The sequence below is a fragment of the Trachinotus anak genome, unplaced genomic scaffold (assembly GCF_046630095.1).
Source record: "Trachinotus anak isolate AG129_WGS33_773 ecotype Australia unplaced genomic scaffold, CSIRO_AGI_Tana_v1 ptg000018l, whole genome shotgun sequence".
Classification (NCBI taxonomy): Eukaryota; Metazoa; Chordata; class Actinopteri; order Carangiformes; family Carangidae; genus Trachinotus; species Trachinotus anak.
The window spans coordinates 8,910,480-8,937,648 of record NW_027273869.1 but is presented as its reverse complement, the minus strand read 5'-3'; the positions used below and the strand labels follow the sequence as shown (position 1 = coordinate 8,937,648).

General features: G+C 41.2%; 1 protein-coding gene across 10 annotated transcripts in view; it reads left to right on the top strand.

Moving 5' to 3' along the window:
* Positions 1-3,244: 3,244 nt before the first annotated feature.
* cald1a (caldesmon 1a) overlaps positions 3,245-27,169 on the top strand; it is a 55,406-nt gene continuing 31,481 nt past the window's right edge. The window contains exon 1 of one of the 10 annotated variants that reach the window (XR_011694264.1): positions 3,245-3,578. The gene's annotated coding sequence lies outside the window, so the exon portion shown is untranslated. The remainder of the gene's footprint in view (positions 3,579-27,169) is intronic. The other 9 variants (XR_011694262.1, XM_071503074.1, XR_011694260.1 and 6 more) reach the window with 9 other exon arrangements.

Sequence of the window (27,169 nt, the reverse complement as noted above, 5' to 3'; positions counted from 1 at the left end):
GACTCAACATTTGTTTGTTTATTTAAACTTTTTTTAATGTATTTTTTAAATCCTTGTCATTGGTGTGGTAGTAATGTCATCTTCCTTGTAAACAATCTCGTAGTCAGAATACTTAAAACAGGTCTTTGGTAGAGGGGAAGGGCCAGAGAATGTGACATTGTTATGATAATCTTATTGTTTGTCCGTGGAATGTGGCAGGGCAGTTGTCAATATTAAGTCAAACACGAGCCATACACCAGGGAAATAGTCCAGATGTTTTCTGCTGCAGGTGTCTATCCTTTCTTGATTCTTGACATTTTTGTGTTTAACAGTACACAATAGAGACACAGAAAAGAACAGGAGACAGATCAGAATGATAAAAGTCCTGGATTATACCCAGGATGCTGCAGGTGTTTGGTATGCACATCGAGCAGCTGAGCTACCGAGACATCCTAGATACTAATCACCCATCATACATACACAGTCACAGTCTGAGTAAGGCTGCAGTGTGTGTTATTGCATTCAAAGTTGATGACTGACATTGATGGTTTTTATTTTATTTTTAAACAGGGAGATCTGATTCTCTTTAAAACTGTCCTGGGTTTTGAATTGTTGCCATGTTTTATTATGCTGTGGTAATGCTGTTGCAGGATAACATACAGGATTTTCATCATTATCAATAACCCTTTTCTCCAACTGAATACAACTTTGAAGGCATGTCCTATCCTCACCTCTAATGTCAGTTTCAAACAACATGGCATCACAGTCTTTCAACTCATTTAAAACAATATGATGAAATGGGAAAATGTCAAAGGTTTGTGAAAAGCAATGTGGTGTTAAAACCCTTATAACTGCCTTTGAGGTGTTTCATCTGATGTAACGTTTCGAAGGTATATAATGCTCTGGCATTACGAATCTCTTCGGCCTGGGGCTGATCTGTGCATCTCAGCAGCTGTGAACAACTCACAGAGAGCAAAACAGCCAAGAGCCATGATGTTTCCTTCTTGGTTTGTGGCCAGATAAACATGCACCAGTGTCCATATGTTCAGTGCAACCTCTCCTGGCACTAATATGGCCGAGACTTATGTCCATTCAGGTCTTGTAAGGATCTTTGTTTTCAATCGCTGAACTCAATTGCTAAATCACACATGCGCTCACGAAAGGCCTCAGCCCTGAAGAGGCTTAGTATAAACCAAAGCGGTGCTGAGGTAAACACCTGAGCTCATGATGTGTATATATAGCAAGTGACTATCAATAATGAAGCTTTATACTAACTCGGAACATGCCTCGGCTATGGCATCGTTTTTGGCAATCAAATAATGCCATGAAGTTATTTTGGATCAGGGTCTTGGTGGTTTCAGGGGCCAAGACATTGTGTACAAACTGGATCAGGAGTTAAGGTCTGAATGAAGCCTGCAAAATTGAAGGATGACAAGTTTATCTTGAATTACATATTTTTTTCAAAGAAATTAAGATAAACAAGTTTTTACATTTGTTGAGCAGGATGGCCCTGAAACCCCCCCATTCACTCCCCCTCCCTCCCTGCTTATGCACACTGAATCTCATTTTGTCACACACACACACACACACACTTACACACACACTTACACACAATTGCATATGCACATGCACACAATCAACAGACTGCATTTATTTCACTTTATCTTAAAGAAAACACATGCAAGAAGAACACCAGCGCATATGGTGCTCATTTCTGCACCAGTGGCCTAATGCTCTTAAGTTCATTCTTTGTTCTGAGCATCATTGTTTTAAAGGGGAAGACAAAGCGGGGCAGTGTCCACATGCTGCTGTTTCATAGTAGAAAGTAGAACACTGCAGCTATTGTGTTTGTCACCTCCTAACTCCCTGCATCCTTAGCAAAACTGCTGACAGAGAAAAAGGTCACACCTAGCAGGGGTGCAATAGATGGAGGGAGCTAAACATGACACTGCGTTCTTATCAATATCCTGATGCAGTAGAACTGATGCTCACAGTAAAGTCAGGTATGTAGCTTTTATCGAGAACGCTGAAGTCATGTCATCTATATTTTTCTGGAAATTTGAGGCATTTAGCCTAGCGACCATTGTACAATTAAAAACCTACTATTGTGAGTAATCTAGAGGCTGATTCCTACGTTTAGGCCAAGAAATAAAAAATACAATGAAATTATGATAAATAATTTCTTTATACATCCCTAAATAATAAGGCAATTCAGTATTTCCCTACCACAATTTATAGCTTTATATTCTTTTTTACACATAGATATATTGTTCGTTAAACAATTTTTGGTTGTATTTTTGTTTCCTAGTCAACATTAAATGGGTGGGTTTGGGGTGGCTTCCCTTAGTACTCAGTATTTCTAAATCTTGGCTACAGCCCTGAGCATAGTTACACACAGCGGGCACAGAAGGGCTTACAGTAGCTATTGGTTGTGCTAACGTATAATGCAGTTTACCTATGTTTTCAAAATGTGGAGTAAAACCATATGATTGTTTATGATTTAAATATATAGAATGTATCGTCACATAGTTTCTGTCCATTGGAGTCAGGTTCAAACCAAAAAACTGTGAGAAGGTTTGCCCTCAGATTTCGTACATGGATGTCCCCTTTAGGATTAACTGCAATCGCTTTGGTGATCCCTGACTTTTCATGAAGCATGACTGAAGAGTCAAACTTTTTATTTTGTAACATTAACATTAACATTAGCATGTTGTCACTGTGGACATGCTGATATAGCATTTAGGGAAAAAAACAAATAAATAAAAAGAAAATAATAATAATAAGTGTTTAATTTTGGTTTGTATTGTTAGCATGGAGCTAGCATACTACTACTATACTGCTATCGCCTCAGTTTGGATTAGATCATGGTAAACTTGGCAAACAGTCTTTGCAGCTGTAAGACCTTAAGTACCTATATTTATTATTTAGACAATCAGAAGCCAGTGAGCGCCACTACTCAAAACTAATGGTAATATATTAAAGGCAAAAGTATAAGTTAGCCTCTGTTTATTTCCTATAGTAGCCTCTATTTCTTCAAAGTGAAAAAGTGTAACATTAAAATATTGATAATAGAGGTGGTGGTGGTTACTTGAGGTCAATTGCACCTCTTTTATGAAGTTGCCACCACATCACTGTTAATATGAAACCTTTCAGGCCTAGTGGTCTGCCTGTGAGCAACCAGCCCTCCTCTTTGTCCAAGATTAACACTTCATATGATCACTCCTGACAGATGATTTTCTTTCAGGGGCCCCCCGAAGGATAACCAGAGAGGGCACTTTCTGCCTATGAAGTCACTGCGGCTGCTGGGAGTGTTTCACGGGTTCTTCGCGGAGTTGACACATTTCATTTTTCATTTCGGACTCAGACAGGCTTAGTGGGACGCCCTGTGAGTGAGGTCTGAGCTGTAGCTTAGCGTTCAGATAGCACAACCCGGCCCAGAGTAGATGTGCGATTATATCTGAAAGGGAGGGGCTTGAACGGGTATTCAGTTTGGTTTTATCACTGAGCGCGGTGGAGGACCGACTGCAGACTGGCTCTCTCTCCTCTCCTCTCCTCTCACCCGACTCAAGAGCTCTACTTTGTCCCGTTCAGATCCACAGGTAAGCGCAAAAAAAAAAAAAAAAAAACACTTCCTGCACACTCTGCAAACTCTTACAGTTTTCTAGTGATCTCTCCTCGGGGGGAGAGATCACGACCCACTGATTGCTGTAGCTAGAGTTAAATGCGACGTGCTATTTGACGGTGGGAGATGATCACACTCCGGGTCTCCTCCGTGTGCATGAGCTGCCGCCGCTCATACTTTTCGCTGCGTCTTGCCGCTCCCTCTTTTGTGCGCTGTCCACGCCAGCGGTGAGCTGGGGGCGAGGGAAGCGCTCGGTTGCGAGCTATGATAAACTTTTCTGCGGCTCGGGCAGCGACGCTGTCATGTTAGTGTTGTGTTAACCGCGGGGCTACACAAAGAAAAAGCAAAGCCCTCCGTCCACTCCTGCAAGCCGTGCTCACTCCTTCAGATTCTTATCGAACAAAGTATGAAGGGGTGGGGGGTGGGTGGGTGTCTCCAAGCCCCCGGCCTGCCAAGTTTCTCATGGCCTCAGCAGCCGACATGGCACTAACTACTGCCTGAAACAACTTTTTAGGACTGGAACAGCAGCACACACATACACACACACACAGTTTTTGTCTGTTTATAACATCCTCTGTCAACAGCATCCTCTAGACTCTAGAGGAAAGCTGTGATCTTGACCCGCAAGAGCAGAATGTGGATATAAACCTGTTGAAATTTGACATGTGGAAAGTGTACAGAGTCGGCTAAAGGCAAGGATGGGCCTCAGATGGCTCCCAGCATCCCACATGCCCCGCAGAGATCAAATTTGACCATAAAACTGTGCAGAGTTACAGAGTGTTCTTTGGTGGACGAACCTTAAACACATCCGGCATATCCTGCAGACGAAGTCACAGGGTAGGGCTTGCAAAAGGTAGGCCTGCTCATTCACAGATGAATCCACTTCTCATCATTTCAAGGTAACACATTCTTTGTAATCCCACTACCCCTGAGGCGAAAGAGACTCTTCAGCTCTCATTGTAGTTGAGTTGGACAGCAAGTCTTTTGATCTCAGCTTTATTACATAGTAGTACCTCTGAAATGGAAGCATGGAAAATGGGAGAGGGTGGAGGGAGGGAGCTGCAGAGGGTAGATCTGTAGGTTCCCTTCTTTTTTTTTTTTTTTTCTTGAATGCTTTCAGGCAAGAGACAGCATAGTAATTGTCCATGAAACTGTAACTGATAAGTTGTGCAGTGTTTGGAAAACACGTGGAGAATGCCCTCCACTCCTTATAAGGCGCAGGCCCAACCTGGTGACAGATGATTGGAATAGCCTCTGGAATGCAATACATGACAATCCTCTAGTACAGTGGTTCCCAGCATTTTTGTCTGATGTACCACCCCAGCCCCGTCAGATGAGCTAAGTACCCCTTCATCAACACCCACGTTGTCATGTTCCAGATGTGTTCGTTTCAACTGCCTGCCAATAATCAATTAAGTTTAGCTAACTATTTAAACCATCAGCATCTATGACGTGCATGCCTACATGCACACACACGGTTCAGTTGTGGCCTGTTTCAGAGGTTATGTAACCACTGTTCCTACAGTGGCAAGTTAACATACATTAGCCAACTATAACTGACCACACAGCACTCCCCTGGCTCTGTGAATATATGAGTTGACATCATGAATTAATCAATACATCTACCAATTGACCATTCCTTTTGTTTTTATTGGTTCTCTGATCAGATCATATATATGATGTTGGAGCCCAATGGCCAGTCCAACTATGAAGGGTTTTGTTGTACATGGGATGTGTGCGCATCACTTAATGTTAGCTAGATACATCTACTTTTCTCTCTCTTTTCTTTTTTTTTCTTCTTCATCCTCTCTTTCCCCCTCTCGCCTCAGCAGGGTGTCGCTTAATCTGTTGTTTCAATTAAAAAGTCCTCTGCAGAGTCATTTAATTGTGACTTCATCACATTGCAGTGGCTGCAATAATTTTGCAGCGATGGGCTGCCACTTCAACATGTATATAAGGGAAACACTGCTATTTCAACTAGGTATCCATTATTTTAAGATAACTATTTCAACTAGATAGGCATTACATTTATGTAACTTTTTCAGGCATAATTTATTACTATTACTGTTTCAAAAATTTGCCCACTATATTTAGCTATCTGTTTAAACTTCCCTGCTGGCTTCCTGACCAGTTTCACTATACAGTGAGGTCCACAGTATATTTGGGAATCAAACCTTTTTTTCAGTCTTTGCATGCCTGTTTACATAAATACATACATTTACACAGCTATTTCTAGGCTGAAACACACAGACAACAACAGGCTTCACAGTCAAATGCATGTAGTGCTTTGTAGTGTACTTAGAAGGGGATTTTATAATTGGCATGATATGATATGGGTGCAGAGGAATCTGGAGGTAATTGCACAGAGTGATAACAGGGGTTTGGCAGTGTGGGGCGAGAGCCAGGGCCAAGGTTAGGGCTGGGCGGGCAGGATGTAGGGAACACTGCCATGCATTTCCGGAGTCTGGCTCTAGACTGCACAGTGCGGTGAAGGCTTCTAGTTACTGTACGCTGGCTCCCTCTCTTTCCCCCTCCCTTTTCTCCCTTCTCTCATACACTTGATTAATGTTAAATGTTGTATCAGGTGATTATTGTGCCTTGTTCTCATCATAATCAACATCTGCTAAAGCATGGAGCATTCATGAATCTGTCTGTGTATGCTTATGTGTTTACATGCATGCAGTATATGTGGGTGCTTTGTTATAGTTTGATCCTAGATACTCATGATCCAGCACAGTATCAAGTTCCAAAGCAAGAATCCAGAGTTTCCCTGCAAGGCAATAGTTTCTTACCACCACTGAGCTAAGGCAGCCAACCAAGTGGCAAACTGAATTTGAATAGAGTGGAAAACTGGCAAAGATAATTTTCTAACACAAATGATCAGACTGTTCAGTTCTTTTTTTAATGGATGTTTACCTATACTGTGTTCAGTGTTACGGTTTTAAAATGTGGTTCAGTTTCCAGTGATCACATGCTGACATGTCAGTCCAAACATACATTGTTTCTGCACAGCAGGTGCCAGAGCTATTTTCTGGTTTCTTCTCATAACGGACCAGTGAAACTATGTCAAGCATGTTTCCTGTGTTCTAGACTTTTTGCCCCTTGGCTTAATTTTATGCAGACGTTTTTTTGTTCTAAGAATATGGTTTGAGATAGCGATGCAGCCCCACCATGACTGCGGAGCCACAAGCAAAATGATTGTTTTCTGTTTCATCAGTGGTGCCCTTGTCATCGGTGTCCACCACTTGCCTGGAACAAAGTTAGTTTAGGCTTTAGGTTTGTGTCTTCTGGACAACAGCAGGAGTAGGACAGGGTTCAGCTCATTTTAAGTGATTGTGATTGACACGCAGCTACGCTCATGGGACTCTGGCCCTGGACTCAAGCCCCACAGTGTACTCGTTCTGTTCCCCCTTGCCTTTGAATTCGATAGCATGTAATTTGAATGCGCTTCATCCAGAACCGCACACTAAGTTGTATAATATGGTGAGCTTGGACGGACGGCCAGATCTCGGGTTGGAAAAGAATCCTTAACTCCTTCATAGAGTAACAACGGTCAGCAAGTGGTAGACAAAAACTGGTAGTGCTGCTTAATTGCTTGTGAAGTCACACGAGGGCACGTAACCTTAGATGATGTTTATTTAGGTCCTGGAAAATATGCAGTACGAGTTTTGCAGATGTTTGTGATGTAAATTCAAAATTCCTGTTATCTGCCATTTTAAAAGGAATGACCTCTCATCCCATGAAATTTCCTTCTGTGTAATTTAGCTTTATATTCTGTTTGTTGTTCCTCATTACACAGCCAAGATGACATGGAACAGTTCTGTAGGGGAATATCCACTCTGCTCTTGGATGTTCTGCTGTTTCTTCACTGCACAGTTAGACTCTGGTTGTCTCCTGGGCAATGGAGAATGCTTACTCTTGTCTCTTTTTCGTCTTTTAGTTGACCCGTATGCTGGCCTATAATAGATTCACCACCAAATTAAGCCTTATTTAATCAAACCGCATTTACATAGCTATTTTCAAGCCACAGATTCAATACACTGTGCATACAAAAATAATTTCACAGTGATCTTTTCTCCTGGGATGTGTATCTTTACTTCCTTTCTTTCCAAACTATCTCCCAAACTTAGATTCTCCTGACTGAAGCAGTCATGTGGGCATGAACAACCTGTGTTTGAATTCTTCTGTGCTTTAGTCACACTCTGATAAAGAGGGTTTGTTAGATCAGCCTCTCGCTCGTGTCATTTTCTGACTTTAAAGCGCTATCACTCAAGGCCAGATTGCCTAATAGTCAGCATGGCATGTCGGTTTGGTAATTGGCATATTGGTCTGCCATCTGCTCATTGCCAGATGCCAAGCTCCATCAGAAGTTTCATAGCTGTGAAAAAAACACAATTGTATTCCTTTCCCCAAACTAAATCTTTTTTGTTTTTTTAAAGTGGGTGATGATTTAATTCATGAAGCAGCCTTGCTTTATATCTTAAAAGGTAAAACCTCATCTCTTACTTACGTGGTCTACATTTCTTGGGGTTTTTGTGGATGATTGATTGTGCGCGAGTGAGGTCAGTGCTCCTAAGCAGTGCTTCTGATGTCATCCTACAAAGATGCATGTTCTCCCCTTCTTTCCCCAAAGCGGGTCATTCGGAGAAGTGTACAACGCTGTTGAGAGGGACATTTAGCCTTTGGGCTTCTTCTCATCTGATAAAACAAGCACAGGAAATGTCTCTGTTAGCTGATTGGCCTTGTGTTTGCCTTTCAGCGTCCTCCCACTGGGACCTCAGACGTGCACAGTGTGTCCCTGTGGCACAGAAACCACCTTACTTGTCTCTCTCCCAACAGCTACATTAACTTTCTCTTCGCCTCTCTCCTTTCCTTTGACACCAATCTATTCCACCTCAGCCTATTTCTCCAAAAAAGAAATGATTACTATAACGTTCATTCTCACTTCGCCCTGCATCTTCTCTTTGCCAGCTTTCCATTCTTCCCCTTCTGTCCTCTCTTCACCTCCCTCCTCCTCCTCCTCTCTGCTCTCAGCCTATCGTCTTCCTCCCATAGCGTCCCAAAACTAAACAAACATTCCTAATCAAGAGCTTGTCAAATCACCATTTAAAAGTCCCATATTTTAGAGTAATGGGGAATTAAGGGAATGTGGAGGTAATAAGGTGATGTAAATCCCAGTGGCGTGTGTGAAAAATACCACTGAGTGTAAACACATGACCGGTGAGGTCATGTGTTTACACAGTTAGCAAGGTTAACCGCTCCATGAATCGCATGGGGGAAAACAGACAGGGCAGTGTGTGGGTCAGTTATAGGCCTGCTGGATTTATGCTTGTGGCTATAGAGGCTCTGTGTGTGTTGAAGTGTGTATGGTGAATGTGAAGGACAGCTTGGAGAGTCCACGTTGGACGTCCGCCATCATGGGAGTGAGAACTGGCGAGAGCAAGATCAGCCTTGTATGTGGTAATGATGAAAGTGAGGACTTACCTCATACATATAAAACAATCACTGTGTCCTTACATGGGTATTCACATGAGTCAGACTTCTGTTTCATTCTTTGGAAGAGCTTCAAAGAGAGTATTTTTTATTCCTACCAAGTTCTGAGTATTTGAACATTTATTTGAAGTCTTGGTGTAAAGTCTAAGCGGAATACAATATTGTCTGATGGTCTCACAACTTGTTAATTTAGGGCTGTGACTAGTGGTTAGGTTTACCATAGAATTTACCGTAGAATCTGCTGATGAGTTGAAGGTTATGTCTTCAGGTTGATTCTTTTGTCTAACCAACCAGCGAGTTCTCACAATTGAGCAGGTGAAACTGGAAAATGTTTCGCATTTTTTGCTTTGTAACCTGAAGCCTGTGTGAACTATTTTGGCCTGCCTGGTGTCAGCATAAATGAGTTGTAAACACTACACTGACTTATTATCCCCTTTTAAGTTGATATGGCTGACGCATTAGCCAACAGTTGCACATCCAGCACATCATTTGGAGTAGTATCTCTTGACTGTTCCCAAATTTAAATCCAATATTTACTCCCCTTTTAGCTCGGTTTTGCCCTGCACAAACGCACGAGGAAAATATCTGAGTCATTAGCTGCTGAACGCTCTACTATGTCTGCCTTTTGGTGCTGGTCAGGTAGCGTACAGCAGGTTTAGCAAAGCTTTTTTGCTGAACATGTTGGCTGCTGTGTCTAGAAACAACAATGATAAGATTAAATCAAAATAGTGACGTAAAACCAAAACAATGAGCTGAAAGACACTAAAATGACACAAAAACTCTCCATATAGCCAAGGTGAACTTAAGAGTTGAATAATTATTCTCTGGGTTTGTCATTCTGAGCACCAGTTTCCACATTACACATCTATGTGGTCCACATTTAATATTGATAAAATGTTGATTACAGCAGCTTTAAATGATAAATCAGCAATTAAAGTGTGAGTGACCAATTTTCTATTTGGTTAGCCAGTAAATGATTAGCTGACCAAAGTGATTAATCAAGTAATTGTCTAGTTTAAGCACTAAATAAATAAATCTGGTATGGAAGTCAAACTCTACACATATGTCTTATAGAAAGGCACGCTGTTGTAAATGGTCTGTATCCATCTTTCCCACCCGAATAAGCCAGTGAGGCAGCAGCACAGTCTGGGGTCTGTGTCAGGGCTGCAGTCAGGAGCAGTGGTAATTGTTTAAGAGTGCATTTATAGAGTGTACTCTTTGTGCCTCCTAATCAGAAGCATACTCAGGCATTTACATATGAGCCTCCGAGGATTGCTCAGGAATGTATTATAAGCAAGGCGAGAGGACAGAAGTAGTAAGAAAGTCGGAGTTAGTGCGCCACTCCTCTGTTGCCATTTCTTTCCACTTCACATGTCACAGCCCTGTTGGGAGCAGGTAAGATAAGTGTGTGTGTGTGTGTGTGTGTGTGTGTGTGGGGGGGGGGGGGGGGGGGGGGGGGGGGGGTTGAAAGTGATTTAGGCTGAAGATCAAAAGCGCAGAATAGCTGATGCAAAACCATTCCTCCCTCAGCACCGGTAACATATGTAGAGTATGTTTAGGCACATTTTGAGCATTCTCTTCCTGTATCTTTGAGACATGGATACCAACATTTTCCCCCCCCAAAAAAAGTTGAAATCCAAGGCTCTCATCTATCTACCTACTGGAGACCTTTACAGATTAGATCTGCCTTTTGTGGATTCATTCAGTATGCATTAGGTAATTTGTCAATTTTTCTCTCTGTACTCAAACTGGGGTCTGGCAAGGGGACAAGGAGAACAAAAATATGCTCTCAGAAAACCATTTTAATCAGACAGTGCTCCGCAGGGACAGAGGCTGGCATAGGAGAGCTCTTTACCTCATCAGAGATCTGCCAGTGGTGATTGGGAGAAACACTCAGTCAGGTTTTTATTGAATAACCCCAGCTCTGTACTGGAGGGGCTTTACTGTAATAGAGCAGCTCTACAGCCGCCTAGGTGACAGCCAAATGGTACTTATTAAACTAAGGGCTGATTCATACTATATGCCCTACTGCAGTTTAACCTTGTTGGAGGCTCATGGTTTGGCTTTAATGCTGAAGTCCAGTCACATTTTTTATGACTGAGATACATATGCGGATGATTATCCTCTGATCAGACAGCAAAGTTCACAAATTTCCTACGTAAAAAGATACATGAATACAATTATTTAATAGAGACAGTAATTCATTTCATTGTACTTTAAATTTAAGTTGTAATATCCACTTGAACTATGTGTGCTCAGTAGTTTAGCTCAGAGCTTTCTTGGAGATGCACGATAGCACCTCCGCAGTATCAGAACACTGATACCATGCTATTCAGGAATAATAGCTGTGGGTCCCATCGTCTCTGCTTATTTACTCAGTACACAGCTCTCTGCACAAATTGAGCATGACGTCTAATGGAGTGCAAGCGTGGATTAATTACCCCCACATTTAGACTAATGGCTCCTTCTCTTCTGATTAATGATGACACATGTCACACGGAGGAGCGCACAGCTAAAACACGCATAGTTTTATGCTAAAATCATACACTGGGAACTGGAATGTATTTATACTGACAAAGTTTGCTCATATGAAGAGTCTTTGTTTTAAATGTTATTAGTCATAAAGTGTCTTTTAATGACAAAATAGCATTCCATAAAGAGGAGGCACCCATAACTGTCATATACATGTGTTAAAACAAGTTCCAGTATAATGCTTGTAGGAACCAGTTAAAGGTGTGTGATATTTTAGAGCTGCATCAATTAGTCCATAGAAGGGAAAATTAATCTGCAACTATCTTAACAATTGATTGACCATTCCAGTCATATTTAATGGAAAAATGCCAAATATTTAGTGGTTCCAGCCTCTCATTTATAAGAAGCTGCCAATATAATAGTAAATTAGATATGTTTCAGTTTTAGATTGTTGGTCAAATGTCAGTTTGGGCTTTGTGAAGTTCTGTTCGGTGTTTCCACTATTTGTTTCTCCACTTTACAGACTAAACAGTCAAATAAATAAGAAAACAAACAGCAGATTAATCAATAATGAAAATAATTGTTTGTTCCAGCCCTAATTAATATTATAGTATCAAGTATTACACAAGGATGTGGCATAACTAATATAGGGTGTGTGTATTTAGTAGGTTATATTTGAATGCAAACTGTAATCCAACCAACATTAAATTGTTGAGGCAGAAACCATCAGTAACATCAGTATTTGATATTTAAATTGTTTAAAAATAATCTGGTAATGATATTTTGTTGGACAGTCCTTTTTACCTCAATTTTTTTGATGACCCCCCCAAATACAAAGAACTGTGTCATCTTTGCTCTCCAGTGGACAAACTATGTAATGGCAACACTGTTCCTAAATTACTTCAAACATACAGTATTTTGCCATTCCTTTGCAATTTATTTTGACCTCTCAGCAAACACATATCCTTGTACCAATATATCTGCAATAAGCACATCGATAATCAATCAATTAACATCAATATACTGACCTGAATGATGTACTAGGCTATAAGTATATTGTGTTTCTTGGTCTGACTTGGTTTTATTTATGGGGGAGTGAATGGTTTTGGGAGGGTTGTTGATGGTGCATTGGATCAGGTGTTGAATAAGGTGCAAATATAGCAGAGTGCATTGCAGAGATGGGATGGGGTGCCCACTCTGGCTGGCCTCATTAAAGCTGCCTTAATGAGAAACAAAACACCCAGACACTCCCCAAAGAACAATGGGTTCTTGTTATCAAGGTCTGCATCCAGTGTGTGATGGAGTCTGGCTTTCGTCCCGGCAGATTTTTCATGAGACTCTGTGTACCTGAGTCAAACCCTGAGCCCCGCAGTGCCACTCACTCCTGTGACAGCCACCTGGGAGACCACCTTGGAAAATGGGCCCCTATTAGTTCAGGTTAGAGTTAATGACTAGTAATGGTACACTGGCCAAGCCAAACTGTGCTAAAGGGCTCCGGGCAGGCCGAAATGAAATACCAGTCACTCAAGCTCTGAACATAAACACAAGGTGGGTGGTGGGTGGGGGTGGATAGGTATGTCTGTAGGTGCCCGTCTATGCGTGTGAGGGGGTTCAGACACGCATGTATGTGTTTGAGAGCAGGGTTGACCCAGGTGGAGGAGACAATTTCGAGCGAGAGGAGATGGGTGAACCCCCCATGGACAGATTAGTGTCAGGGGGGAGGTCGGGGGGAGGTCAGCTGTGGTTTTGGATTTATTCCCATTTAGCTCTGCTGCTTTGTGAACCAAATCTCATTTCCAGTTTTGCCATCAGCTAAAAAAAGCTAGCAGCAACCTCAACGGAGCAACCAGAGAAGCCTCCTAAGAGCACCGCTCAATTATTTACAATTTCATGGCTGTCTGAGATATGTGTTATTCTAATAAATTTAGGAATTAGGAGGCTTAAATACCGCACATGTATTAACCTCTAAAGCTGAATTTTATCCCCAATTTAGCAGTAAATGCCACATCATGCTAATGGCATTCAATGATGATTGCGTCTTCCATGGTCTAAATAGTGTGTGGTCCGGAATTAGCACACGCATTAAAAGTAAGTAACTCCAGTATTTAAAATGGTATGATATGAGTCAATCAGCCACTGAATAAAATTACTTTCAGCTCCCAGGGAGAATGAGCTTCAGAGCTTCCAGGCCTGCAGAAGGCAGACAGAGAAACATAGTGTAATCTACAGTGAAAGAGACAAAGACAGAGGAAGAGAGAGAGCTTTGTTATGTCTCATGAAGCTCTAGGGTTTCCTGGAATTTCTGGCAATGGATCCCAAAGTCACATAACCACAGAAAGAGAGAAGGAATAGAGACAGACACCGGGTAACTCCTGAAGGACTGACTATGAGTGCTCTGCCCCTGTAAACTGCAGGTATGAAGACATATTCTGTCTGCACTGGTGGTCACTTTTACCTCTAGACTGACAGACACAATGAACACAGTACATACACATATGGAGTGAGTGCAGAGTATAAAGCAGCATACATTACCTACTGTATACTACGGATTAAAGACCTTGGTTTGGGCCTTTCACCTCGAGGGGGATTGAGGGGGAAAGAAGACGTGTACCCATCCAAGCTGGCTGGCTGCCACACTAATAATAACAGCCAGCACAGCCATGCACGAAAATGAGATCTGGTAAAGCTAGTGAACTTTAGCCCTGCAGAGCCCTGAAAGGATTTGAGGTATGAGGAGAGTGGAATGTATTTTTTGGAAGGAGAGGTGAGCTCTCTGTCACTTAGAGAATGTGTATCGGCTGATTCGCAAGCAACGCTAATGCTTTAATAGCTTAAAATTTGATACTTCAAACCACTGAAAGATAGAAAAAAAATGTCACATTATCCACAGGGGTGTGATATTTGTTGGGATTTCATCTTTGCCTGAATGAAAGAGCTCCATATTTCTAATTCCTGGCATCACATCTGTCAACCAGTGTAGGTGGACTGGGATTAGGACTGGTATACAGCACAGAATTTTGTGCTGACTTCTGCAGTCCTTTGTCAAGAGCTATGCTCTGGCTTTTTCTATTACAGTCCTTCCTCTTCGTGTAACCATTCCCCTCTATGTGCTCTTTGCACCCTCAATTTCTCAATCAGCTTATACTTAATTCAAGAACAGTCAAGAAGTATTAATTTAAAATTCATGAAGTTCAATATTGAATTCACTCTTTAGAAAGACCTAAAACTAGTGTTGAAATTTTTGCCAATAAATTCCTGCAGACTGTAGAGGGCAATAGATTAATGCAAATGCAAGACATAAAACATGAACGTGTAATGTGTAGTGTCATTGGAAAATATCACTCAACTGCAGTTCCCCTCAGCTGTATGGGCCTTTTTAGCACTTTTGACTGACAAACACTTAGCATTTAGCAGCTAGAGAGCCTAAAATTTCCCCCAGGAACTGGTGGAGACCCAAACTGAATTAAAAGGAAAGTGAATGCTAGAGAGACATTTGCCAGGTGGCCAGAAACATCTCTCTAGATGGATGTTAATGTTGCTCCATATCTGATGAATGTGTTACTGTTTGCTAACGATTTGGCCGTATCAACTTAATAAGGGTGACCCACTGTTTACAAGGATACTTGTAACACATTTTGGTTAGAAGCACTGAATATAAACAAAGCTCTTTCCAGGGAAATTCCACTGAGTACCTTTCGGGAAGTCAAAAAGTGATAGTGTAACTTGAACATGTTGATTGCCTCCCCTTTCCTGGTCACTATCACTGCCACTGAAGCCAATTTATCAAATGTCTACGGAGTGTACTGCTGAGAGAAATCTTTTAGTTTGTACACCTGGCTTAGGAGTCCCAGTACATCCTCCATTAAACAGCTTGGCCCTCCATCAATTCACTGAGAGCATGTCAGGGCCGCATGAATAACCAGAGATAGAAAAAGAGAGAGAGAGAGAGTCATAGGATTAAAACAAAACATCCCTGACTGTCTCTGTGAAAGGCTCTCTATTATCATTCCTTTATCTCAATTGTGCGTATGCAGCATGTGTCTTGTCTGTGAGTTCCCTGAAGAAACCCCTTCGATTTCCCCCCAGTAAGACTGAACTCAGAGCACTGTCAGGGGATCACTCCACCTCTCCACATCCATTGTGAGTAAAACCCCCACTCGGTCAGGTCATCTCGCTCACACACCACTCCACCCACAACACCACCCGCTCCTTAATCTCCTCCTATCTCTCTCCAGGAATGCAGCCCCTTATTTTGAGAAATACCTTGTCATGTAATACCCTTGAAAAGCCTCGCAGCACACTTCAATAAATTGGCATTCTGCCGCATGATTTACTGACTTGTGTGTTAAAACAAGGCAAGAAAGACAAAGATTTATGACATTTTGGAGAGATTTAAATAAATGTCCTCCGTGAAAGTGATTTTCTTTGTTTTCTCCAGATATGGATGTGGTGCCTGCTCAAAAAAAGGCAAACTTGTGTCAGGGTTTTTACACAGCTGTCATGTTTTCAACAGGCTGTCGGTGTGTGGGGCATTGCATCATGCTTTTTAGCCTCACTCTACCCTCATGTATGTCTCCATGTAAGGTATGATGGGAAGACGTTCTCTCTTGGTGTGGTTTGAGTCAGCCACATAAATCCGTCCGCCGTTTATATTCTTTTTTTTTTCCTTCCGATTTTCTCTCCTTCTTTCACCAAAGTGTAATTTTTCTCCGGCCACGGAGAGCCACACGTCCACCCTGACCGAAATGTGACTTTTATAGGAAGCATGTCACAAATGTTCAGCAGAACCATTTTCTTTGCCGTTTCTTGCCTTAAGAGAAACACATCAGGAACCTCTCAAGCTTTATGAGACATGCATTTTTATGTTCCACTTAATATTTCCAGCATGTCATGTTATTGCCCATGTACCATGAGGCTGTAGGCTGCTGTGGCTCATGCTAATCACGTTTACTTTTACATTTTAGTGATTGAGCTTTGGTGCATATCCCCAGTGACTTACACTTATTAAAATGGTTCAAGATCTTGCCTGAGGGCCTTTTAGCCAGACGCACTAGCTTTTTTGCAGCGATTGAAACAGTGATCTTTCGATCTCTGGTTAAAAAAACTGGACTTTCCTCACAGATTGAAAGAAAGTGAGGTCTTAAAGCAGTGTAGAGGTCATTTCTGCCCCGTTATGTCCTGTTTTTATCCTTTTCCGTTCGATTCGGCTCTATTGCCATCAGCTGGATAAACTGTTCTCGAGCTGCGGTGTCGGCAGTAGCAGTGCTTAGACTAAAACCCACCATATATCAGCACTCTGGTTCCACTAGTCTCCCTGGTCAGCTCACTAGTAGCAGATTAATGTCCTGTTGAGGAGACACAGACTCCTGCCCAGGCCTCATTTACTCTGACAGAAGGCAGGTGTCAAAACGAGCTGTCCTGAAGGAACAAGAGGAGGCTGCTATTCTCCTGGAAATGAACACAAGAGAAGGACAAGGAGGGGATTCATGAGAAGTCACATGTTGTGGTGTTCAGTCTAGAAATACTTTTTTTTTTTCCTGAAAATGAGAGAAAAACTCTCCCAATCGTGCTAGAGGTTTCTGAGACCATTAAATGACCTGCCGGAAGATGGGGGGTTTTTTTGTCAGTGGATTGAGATTGCTATCAGCTCTTTTGTCTTTGGTTTCATTCAGCAGCTGTCTGTCATTATTTATTTACAGTCCTATTTAATAGATGTCACAGCGCACCCTAAGGTACTGAGAGACTAGGTGATGTTGTCCTTGTGTACTCATCATAGCTCTGCTGTTTTGTTTTGACGGGAAAATGATGTGGAAAAATTCAATTTATTTATTCATTTTGCCCTGTCTTGTTTGGTTATTACTATTACTAGTCTATTATGGTCTAATCTTGATACCGCCCTTTATAGCATATATATTCTGACATGGCATTTGCTCCTGAGTGATGAAAAGATGTACTTGCAGAACTACACAACACACTTAGTATCGCGTGTCAAGTGCAAGGGTGCACAATTATTAGGATTTTTTGACACTCTGGATATTTGCAACAGAATATCTGATGTATTATTTCAAGGAGGTGCTTCAATAAAAGAAAACTAAAACCACCTGGATCATGAGGAAACAGGAGAAGAAAGAGCTGGAATGGGATATTTATGACTTTGTTCTCTGCTTGTCATTGCTGGGCAGCAACACCAAAGATGTCTATTTTAAAGAGAGATCGTTCTGTGTTTTTTTTTTTTTTTTTTTAATTCAGTCAAATCACTTGTATCACACAATGGGGACTCTTAAGAAACAACCAATCAACAGGTTATTGCACCTTAAGGAAATGCTGCTACAGCTAACTTGAGGCCACACGAAGGTAATTAGCTTAATTTAGCATAAAGACTGTTAGCAAGGAGACAAAGTACTAACCCATGTAAAACCACAAGTTGCTGTTCTATATTATTTGTTTTTGTATGAATTAAGAAACCAGATGAAGCTAGGTGATTTTATTTAAGCTAGGCTAGCTGTTTCCCCCTGCTTCCAGTCTTTAAGCCAAGCTAAGCTAATGACCTGCTGACTTTAGCTTCATATGTAATGTTTAGCTTATTACATTTTCATTTGAAGGACTGCGCAGTATGTACTGTATATCATTGCATTATTATCACTAAACATGAAAAATGTTGAATCTTATTGTTCTATTCTGTTCTCCACCACTCGGCATAGTGGTTACATATGTTTTACTTTGTGTTGTTTACTGTATCGAGATTGTATCAGCAAAGTTCAGCACTAACCTGCGTAAAACCTAAGACATTTTACATTTTGGTTTTTGTGCGAATTAAACTAACTGGATATTATGTGTTAATAAGCGAGATTAAGAGGTGCTGGAATGCAGGTTCTTTTCCCATCAGACAGAGCTAGGCTCATCTAACTCTTGGCAAGAAAGTGAATAAGCATATTGAAAATGCAAAACTGTTCCTTTAAGATGGAATACAAAGGTTCAGTGACTTGTTAAACTGGACAGTTTGGAAAAGCAGAGGCACAACTCCTTTTATTTATTGCTTTGTTCTGTGCTGACTGCAGAGGTTTTTTTTTTTTGTTTTTCATCTTCCAGCAGTTTTCGTCCATTGCTGGAGGCTCACACACACTCCAAAAAATGTCCTAGATAATTTGATAAGTTTCTTGTGAAATGACATGCACGCACAGACTTTTTTTTTTTTGCAGTGCAGCAGTGGCAAGAGAATGTCAGAGCCCCTCCATATAGAGGCAAGGGGGGGGGGGGGCAGATAAACAAACCATTTCTAACTTAAGCAGAGGACTATGGCACTTTAGATGGCTGCTTTTTCACCAAGAGGAATGTTCCCTTCCAGGGGGCTCCGACACAATGAGACTCCGGTATAGAGCTCATGTGTAAAAGTGGAGAAGGCTTTTGTGTTTGTTTAAAAATGAAACGTCAGTGCAGTGAAAAGATCGGTGTGCCTCTCTTTCACGACTCCTGAGTTGTGCAGGTGTGTGTATTTGTGTGCCCGACAGTGTTCACTGAGATGTCACGGCAGGTCCACCATCACCATCAGTCATGCTGTTTTGAGCGGGAGCCAACTCTGTGGCCACTGTGTAGTGAGTGTGAGAGCTCTATCTTGCTGTGCACACAGCATGCAAGAAAACCTTCCCTTTTTTTCCCTTTTTCCCAGTTTGGTTACGGGAAAAGGCAGCATTTTTTCCTTCCATATTTGGTCATATGGAGCACCGCCAGTGAGCAGTAGCCTTTTGATGCCGTACAAACATCCCTATTTTGTGTGGGATTTGTACTTTTTGGAATGCTTTTTCTCCAATTCTGCCTGATTGTGGGTGTAGCATCTGAAAGTGCACTTTTAAAAGGGACACAAGGCTTTTAAAAGTCAAACACTGGAGAGGAATTGTATTGGCTCCTGTGGCTGTTCCACAAAGAAGTTGCCTTTTTACAGTATTATTTATGATTTGGGCAGTAAGAATCCAACCCCTAATGCAAATGCCCCTCTTAAAACCAACATTAAAAAGTAAGACAGTGTTTTATAGCTTTCTTTTTCTTCAGCCAGCTGCTACATCAACTCCTTTTGGGTACTTATTTAATTCAGTAAATTGGATCAGCAGCTGACAAATAAGAATTTATCATCTCATTTCAGTGGTTAACTTTAAAATCCTTAGAGTGAGAGTTTGAGAGCTCCTGAGGGCGGATTTATTCAGATCTGTCTCAAAAATGAGAATCAGGATGACGTGTTTGCAGTTTAAATAGAGCATCTGTGTGTTAAAACCTGCCTGTCAAAAACCCGTGAGTTTCAGGTGATGGATATGGCATTTTAGGGTAATGTTTTTATTGCAATTTAAGTGTGCCTTAACTTCAGGCGTCAGGTTTAAGGACACATAAACACACCCTCAGCCTGAAGGGGAACGCTGGCTTTTGAAGCGCAGGTGTTCTCAGCTGTCTCTCCACAGAAGTGAAAGGTCATAATACCATCAGATGTAAAGTGTGATGAACAGCGGACAACTCCCATCCATGTGTGCAACCAGGGGAGGAGAAAATATTAAAAGAACAGTGAGTCATAGTCAAAATATACGACAGATGACAGTGTGCTCAAAGTTTAGCGAGGTTATCTCGCTGACAGTGGAAAATAAAACACAGGATTCAAGAATGCTACATAGAGGGTAATTTGTTTTTTATCAGAGCAATGCAACAGTTTACAAAGTATCAAGCTACAGTTTCCTTTCCAAAAGAGATTCATCAGTTTGAAAGATAATTTAAACAAGTGCTATTTATTACCATGACATTCTCATGAGGGTTATAGCTGAATTCCACAGTACTTAAAAGGATAATTTAAGTTTTGGGGGGGGTCTTACATTTTGTAGTTTTGGCTACCATTGCTAATAGTTATGGAAATATTTTACTCTTCAGAGTAACTGTTGAGATGTGGGAACATGGCTGCATTGCTCAACAAAGTCCAACCAAACAAGAAACACGAGCAATCAGACGATCAAACAGGTTATAAACAAGCCAAGAGTCAAGTCAGATTATCTGAACCTGTGAGACTGAAAGCATGTCTAATATGTTGGAATACAGTGTGCACACAACTATGGCAATCCAATGGGTTAAAGTTGACTCAGGGCGGTGGTCTTTAAAGCGAGTCTACAGCGTTTCTGTTTTACACATTTTGCAGTTGTAATAATCCAGTTGTCATTTAAAGACCCTGTCTGGCACTATCACTGCTGGGTCCCACACAAACTATTTTTTTACTAACACCAAACTGTTGTTCTGATTATGACCTGGTTTTTCTCACTGGTTTGACATGGGGGGAGTTCAGTTGGAAAAAACTAATGTCACATACTTCCTTGCACCAATCAGAGTTTAGCAACATTAGAATAAAAAAATGTGTTGACTGTGTGGCTGAGCTAACCCCAACCCCTATCCACAATAACACAGTCATGACCAAGCAGATTGTTTTTTTTTAGTGTTCAGCTCTCAGAAAATATTAGATAATAATAATTTTCTTTCTTATTTTGTCCTAAATACTTAAGGTTACAGAGAAACATGTAAGATTTGAAATCAAGTTTTCAGTGGCTTTAAATACTTGTTTAAGCATTCAGTGTAGTACAGCTGTGATGCTGGTTAATTACTAGTAATCACTTAGTAGTTTGTTTGTGCATTTGATTTTTGGTTCACTGCTTCTGTGATAAATCCAGTGGATGGGCTATCCCAGCAGTGCTTAGTTTAGCCTGCTAGCAGCCTGTATGAAATAATGCATCTGAGGTGTGTATGTGTGTGTGAACAGATAACCTCAGTCAGTCAGTCTGTGTGTGTGTGTGTGTGTGTGATTCACAGGGCAAAGAGAGGTGTTATGGAATGTGAACCATTGTCTGGGAATGCAGGAGTCTCCTTTTTCTTCACCAAATGGAAACTTAACATCTTTAACCTTCAGGTCTTTTCCCTACCCCAATGTGAAATTTCCCCTCGCTTGTCGTTTTCTATCCAATAGCCAGAGTCAGCACAGAGGGCAATTTGAGGGAGGATTGCATCTGATCGGCACATCTTAAGTCACTAATGACAATGCGTCTGAGGCATTCAAGGTCCCAAGCCCATTTTTTTCCCCCTAACCCTCAAAAACGTCGGCACATTATCCCACCGCATTTCAATTGCCACAGTGGCATTAGCTTCTCAGGTTTGCCTGTGAATACCGTCTGCTCATGCTCAGTGAAATTTTTCCTCATTTGAGCTGAAGTCACACTTTCAAAAAATTTTGTTTTGGGGGAGATAGAGTGTGAGTGGAAAGCAGATGTTATTGAGATTGAGTTGAGCTCTGATGCAGTTGGCCACCTCACATGTCGCCTAGAATATATAGTCGCAGCTGAAGACCTCGGCTTTGACAACAGAGGCTATTGTGGTTGATATTCACACTGTGGTATGCGGATGCAGACAAAGACAAATACAGAAAGAGGCTTGGCTGCTTGGATTTGGATAAATCCTGTAAAATTTAAACCCAGGACTAAGCTTAATTCATAGCCAACCAATCCTGTGTCTCTTCCTATTGTGGCTGAACACAGTGTGCAGCTGTTGGCCACGCTGGTGCATTGTGGTCCAAGAGGAAAGAAAATCTGTGAGAAAGGGATGAGAGAGGAAGAGAATGAAACTGGGTCAAAAAGAGTCAACCAATTCAGGATTTTCAATTGTGATACCTTTATTGACATGTGAGAGTTTAAAAACATCAATAACAATACATTTAAAACAGTAAAGTGAATTAGTGTCGAATTGTATCAACAACAACTAGAAACAACATGCATAAGAAATATAGAAAATAAAATTCTAATATTACAAAACAACTTAGAAAAAATAAATATTAATGAAGCATCAATGTTCTTTTTGTAACACTATCTCAAAACTCACTGGACTGCTATTATCTTCTTAGGGCTGCTACTTTTTCACAACTCGTTCAAAGTTTGTTGATTTAATTCAACCCATGTAGCCTTATCCTACATATGGTTGTGGAATTGTGCCCTCATTCATACAGAGTGCCTCCGATGCTTCATTTGAGGGACAAGCTAACATGACAAGCTAACGTTAGCTTGTAAGGCAGCTGTGTTTTACATTAGAAAAAGCTCAACAATTGCCTGGTTTACTGCAGCGGTCAGACGGACAGGCCCTTGTTGGATTAGAAGGCGCAGCCTGTTGTGTTTATACAGTGTGAATTTTTTGTATTCATAAAGATGTTTGCACATTGAATATTTGATTTTCAAGTTCAAGTTTGAATTTCAAATAAAGAGTGACAGCCTTATTGTATACCACTATACAGTATCGTTCAGCAATCTCAGCTCACCGCTGTATCGGTCAGGCTCCGAAAGGCAGGCAGAGAGAAAGAATCTAGATGACAGATGAGGCTGAGAAAGGGACAAGCGGAGATGGAAAGAAAGAGAGAAACTCTTGGCCTCGCTGTGCCAAAAACCTCCAGTGAATTTATGAATGCTCATCCGCAGCCGCTCTGCATCCCAGGCCTGTAAACGTGTTAATGCTGCCGAGGCCTGGACATATGAGAGGAGACACATAGCACAAGAAACCCACAACCACAGGGCCAGCTTTCCAAACACAGCCCTGCAGGTGGTGATGGATATCACACATGTACACACATTTACTGTACCATAAACACACACATACAGCACCAGCAGTCACATATTTGCAGTATTAGAGTTGTAAAAACCTGCACTCCAATTCTAACACGCACACAAAAGCTTGCAATCATTCGCGAAGTACCTCCTCTCTGCACATCTGCAGACACTTTCCACATGCACATTTACATAAATACACATTTACAAATGTAAAGCTTGTTTGTTAAATACTGTTTATAATGATGCACACACCCTCACATACAGGCTGAACATATTTTACCCGCCCTGTCAGACTACTCTCAGGAGACTCCTTACCCCTGCAGAAAACGTTAGGTTTACCCAACTCAAACTGTCCCCTGAGCCCCAGCCAAAACAGCTGTTAGTGTGCACTACCTACAGGCATGCACTATCTCTCTCACTTTATTTCCCTTTTCATTCCCATTTTACTGCAGAGGGTTTATCTGTGTGATAAAATAATCACATAATGATAATTCTTATTTTGCCAAAATACTGTACATTGCCCATATATCTCAGCTCAGACTGAACCAATGGACCTCGGTCTCCATCTCTTTTTTTCCCTCTAGTCTCCCTTTGCTTTCATTTGGTGTGTTTACAATTACTGTGTTCATCTCCAGTGAAGTTTGCATCCACTACTCCCCTAAATGGACAACTTACTGTAGGTTGTCCTACAGCAGCATGCAAATGGAGGAGCATTTCAGGGTTAGCAGTTAAATTCCCACAGCGTCAGTTAACTGCTGCATGCTCACAGTCTCTCCCTATATGGATACTTTAATGATCTGCGTGAGTGCAATTAATATCTCTCTCTCTCGCTCCCTCTTTGGCCTCTAGTCTCATAGATTTAACATTGAAAGGACATAGCGAACATAAAATCTGATTTATAGAAATATTAATTCCTTGTGGGTTTTTAAAAAAATCTTATTGCATCAAGAAAATACCTGATTTTGTTTGTAGTTCGAAGTGTACTGTCAGCAGTTTTATGAGTGTCTCCTTTACTAGTGGTCAATGGAAAAAAATGTTTTTTGAGCTGCAGGTGCTGCAGCAGCAAAAGTCAGGGAGGAAGAAGACTGCTAGCTAGCAAACATGGATGCAAATGATACAAAAAACTACTTGGCAGCTGTTCTTGAGGCACAAGATTCATTCATTACTTTGGTCAGGCCTCAAGGATAGACAGAATGCATTTTGTGAGAAACACCAAATGTATGCACAACTTTGTTTCCAAGAAGACTCCACAGTGCCTTTAAGTTAAGGTGACCATTAGCAGAGAGAGATGGAGAGGCTTTGTGGCAATCATTTCTGTTGTGAAGGAGCAGTGATTCATGTGTTAAGCTAGTCTGGCAGACCCATGACAGAATCTGAAGAGAGGCAATCCTGCTGTCAAAATAAAAGCCTCAAATTTGTCAGAATGTGGACACAATTGTATTTACAGTCTTACACTTTTAGTCTGGCTGACTAAATGATGATAGGCGAGGACAGCTGATGCCAAAATACTGAAGTCCTGCAGCTTGTGAAAGCTTTCTTTTCACGTCCTCACAATCTTAGCCTATTCTGTATCTCTGACATTATTTTGTATTATATAATTGGGTATCGTTTTTCAGCAGTCAGAACATATTTCACTATCACAACTATCTTGTGTGTCATCTGGTCTCCTAAGGTAGCTGATACCAAATTAGACCAAATTACCCTGGTAGGAGTGGAAGTGGCTCATGAGTTCTCCAACATACCAACCACTGTAGCAGATGGCAAAATATTTTCTTCCACTGGAGCAAAAGCTAGAAAGACCAGGCTTTGTTCTGGTGCTTCTCTCACATTCCAGATCACTGGGATACCTCTCTTCACCTGGACACTTGCACAGCTGTGACCTCTTCTGGGCTCCAGACAACAGTGTGTTCCTATGGAAACCAAGACGAGGGCAACAGTATCTGTAGCGTGACAGTGTTGTGCTTTTATTTCCTCGCTCTGCGAAATAATAACGCACCATAGCTTCTTTTTATGGTATATTGACAGATTTGGTAACTGCAGACTGTGATTGGTGTTGTCACTGATAGATGGTCATACTCTTTCGCTTTTTATTTAGATAAAAAAACAAAGGCTTTGTAAACCAGAATAAAATTCCCAGTACTTTTATTTATGGCTATTATTCATTAACTGAAAAACTAATGACATTGGCCCCAGCTGTGGGGGCTAGCTAATTAGCTAGATGCTCGCTAGCCAGTTAGTGGTTAGCCACTGAGGCCAATTGTGGTAATAATCAGTGTTAATTATCAAATCTTAGCATGTTATCATGCTAAATTAAGATAGATAACATGGTGAACATCATATCTGCTAAATGTTAGTACGTTAGCATTTAGCATGTTATCATGATGGCATTGGCATTTAGGTTAAAGCAGTGCTGTAAGTAGCCTCACAGAGCTGCTAGCGTGGTAACATGTCAACAATTGACAATAATTTATGTACATACTGCCGGCTAATAAAGGGTTATCATCTTTATTGTAAAAGTAAATTATGTTCCAACATGTTTGATTTAGGTTTAGGACCACAAAGGTCACTTCCTAAAACTGCATGTGACTGTTTCAGACTTAAAACCACCAGCTGTAACAAGTCGCTTTTGTTCCTTTATTTGCCATCCTCACAGCTGGCAGCACATAACTTGTGCCAAGCCAGTTTTTACTTGTTTATCCTCACATTAATTCCCTTTACTCAACAACCAAAACAGTCACTGCACGCACAAGATCCGGAGAAGGAGTTGTTTTTAACTGGCATGTGAATGAGTAATTTGGAGGCTCTTTCAAGTCCCCTCTGCTAAAATCAGAGGTTAAATAGGAGCATTCCTCGCATAGCTCCATAGCCATAATGTGGAGATTAATGTGTTTGTCTAACGTTGTGAGGGGATAGTTGCTCGGAGTATCACAGAAAGAAGTCTGACCAAAAAGCTGCAGTCTTCTCTTCTCACAAAATGCTAAGCCAGCGTTAGGAACATTTTACCAAAGCCAAAAATAGATGCACTGCTAGCTCATACTTATACTTCAGCCTCGCTCCCAGACTTATACTTGATCTACTCTGTCCCTCATTTGGCTGATAAGGGCCCATTGTTTTGCTGCTTTTAACTCAAGACTTCGTGGGAAGATAGAGGCATTATAAGGTGGTGTAATCCCAGTGGCTGTCAGGATAATATCAACTTGGCTTTAAGGCTTTTTAAGAGGCTGGCACTTAGACACTGGGTTCTGTGCCAGGGTCTGGCAGTCTCGACAGGTAGTAATTTGACTGGTAAATGTGTCATTATAGCCATTGTAGAAGGACGGGGCAGACGGGGAAAGAGAAAGAGGGGGAGGAGAAGAGAAAAAGAGACAGACAGTGTAAGGAGGGAGTTGGACGGGTAGAGATAAATGGTGGAATAAATGGACAGATGCAGGGAAGGAAGGAAGAAGATGTTTTATAGTGGACATGCTAAGACAGGCTGAACTTGTAAAAAGTCTGAAAATGTCACAAACTTGTGACTCCGGGCTGCTCATCTTTATGGAATGCTGTCTTTCTCTTGTTCCACCTGTGTTAGCTTTTGCAAAGTATGGGTGGTCCCATCAGTGATGTTCACAACAATTACATTTCTACGTCGTGCTGAGGACCTTTTCTATTGCTGTTCTACACGGTGTTGCCCCATGTAGAGACAAGACAATGTGACTGTGCTGCATTCAGTCCTTCAATTAATGAACAGCTCTTTTCATACACCATAAATCAGTTTTAAAACATAATGATTTCAGGGTTATTATTCACGTAAATTCTTGTATATATGCACCAATTTGTGATCATTTTGTTGACAAACCTGCTTTTATTTTGATTTACCTAGTGAACATTTTCTTAGAGTAAATGACACATCTTTAAAATGATCTATAACTCATTTTTGTACAAAATTGAACACCAAATGAAAACGCAGTCCTCTCAGCTGCATAAATCATGCATTATTTGCAACAATAACTCCAAATTT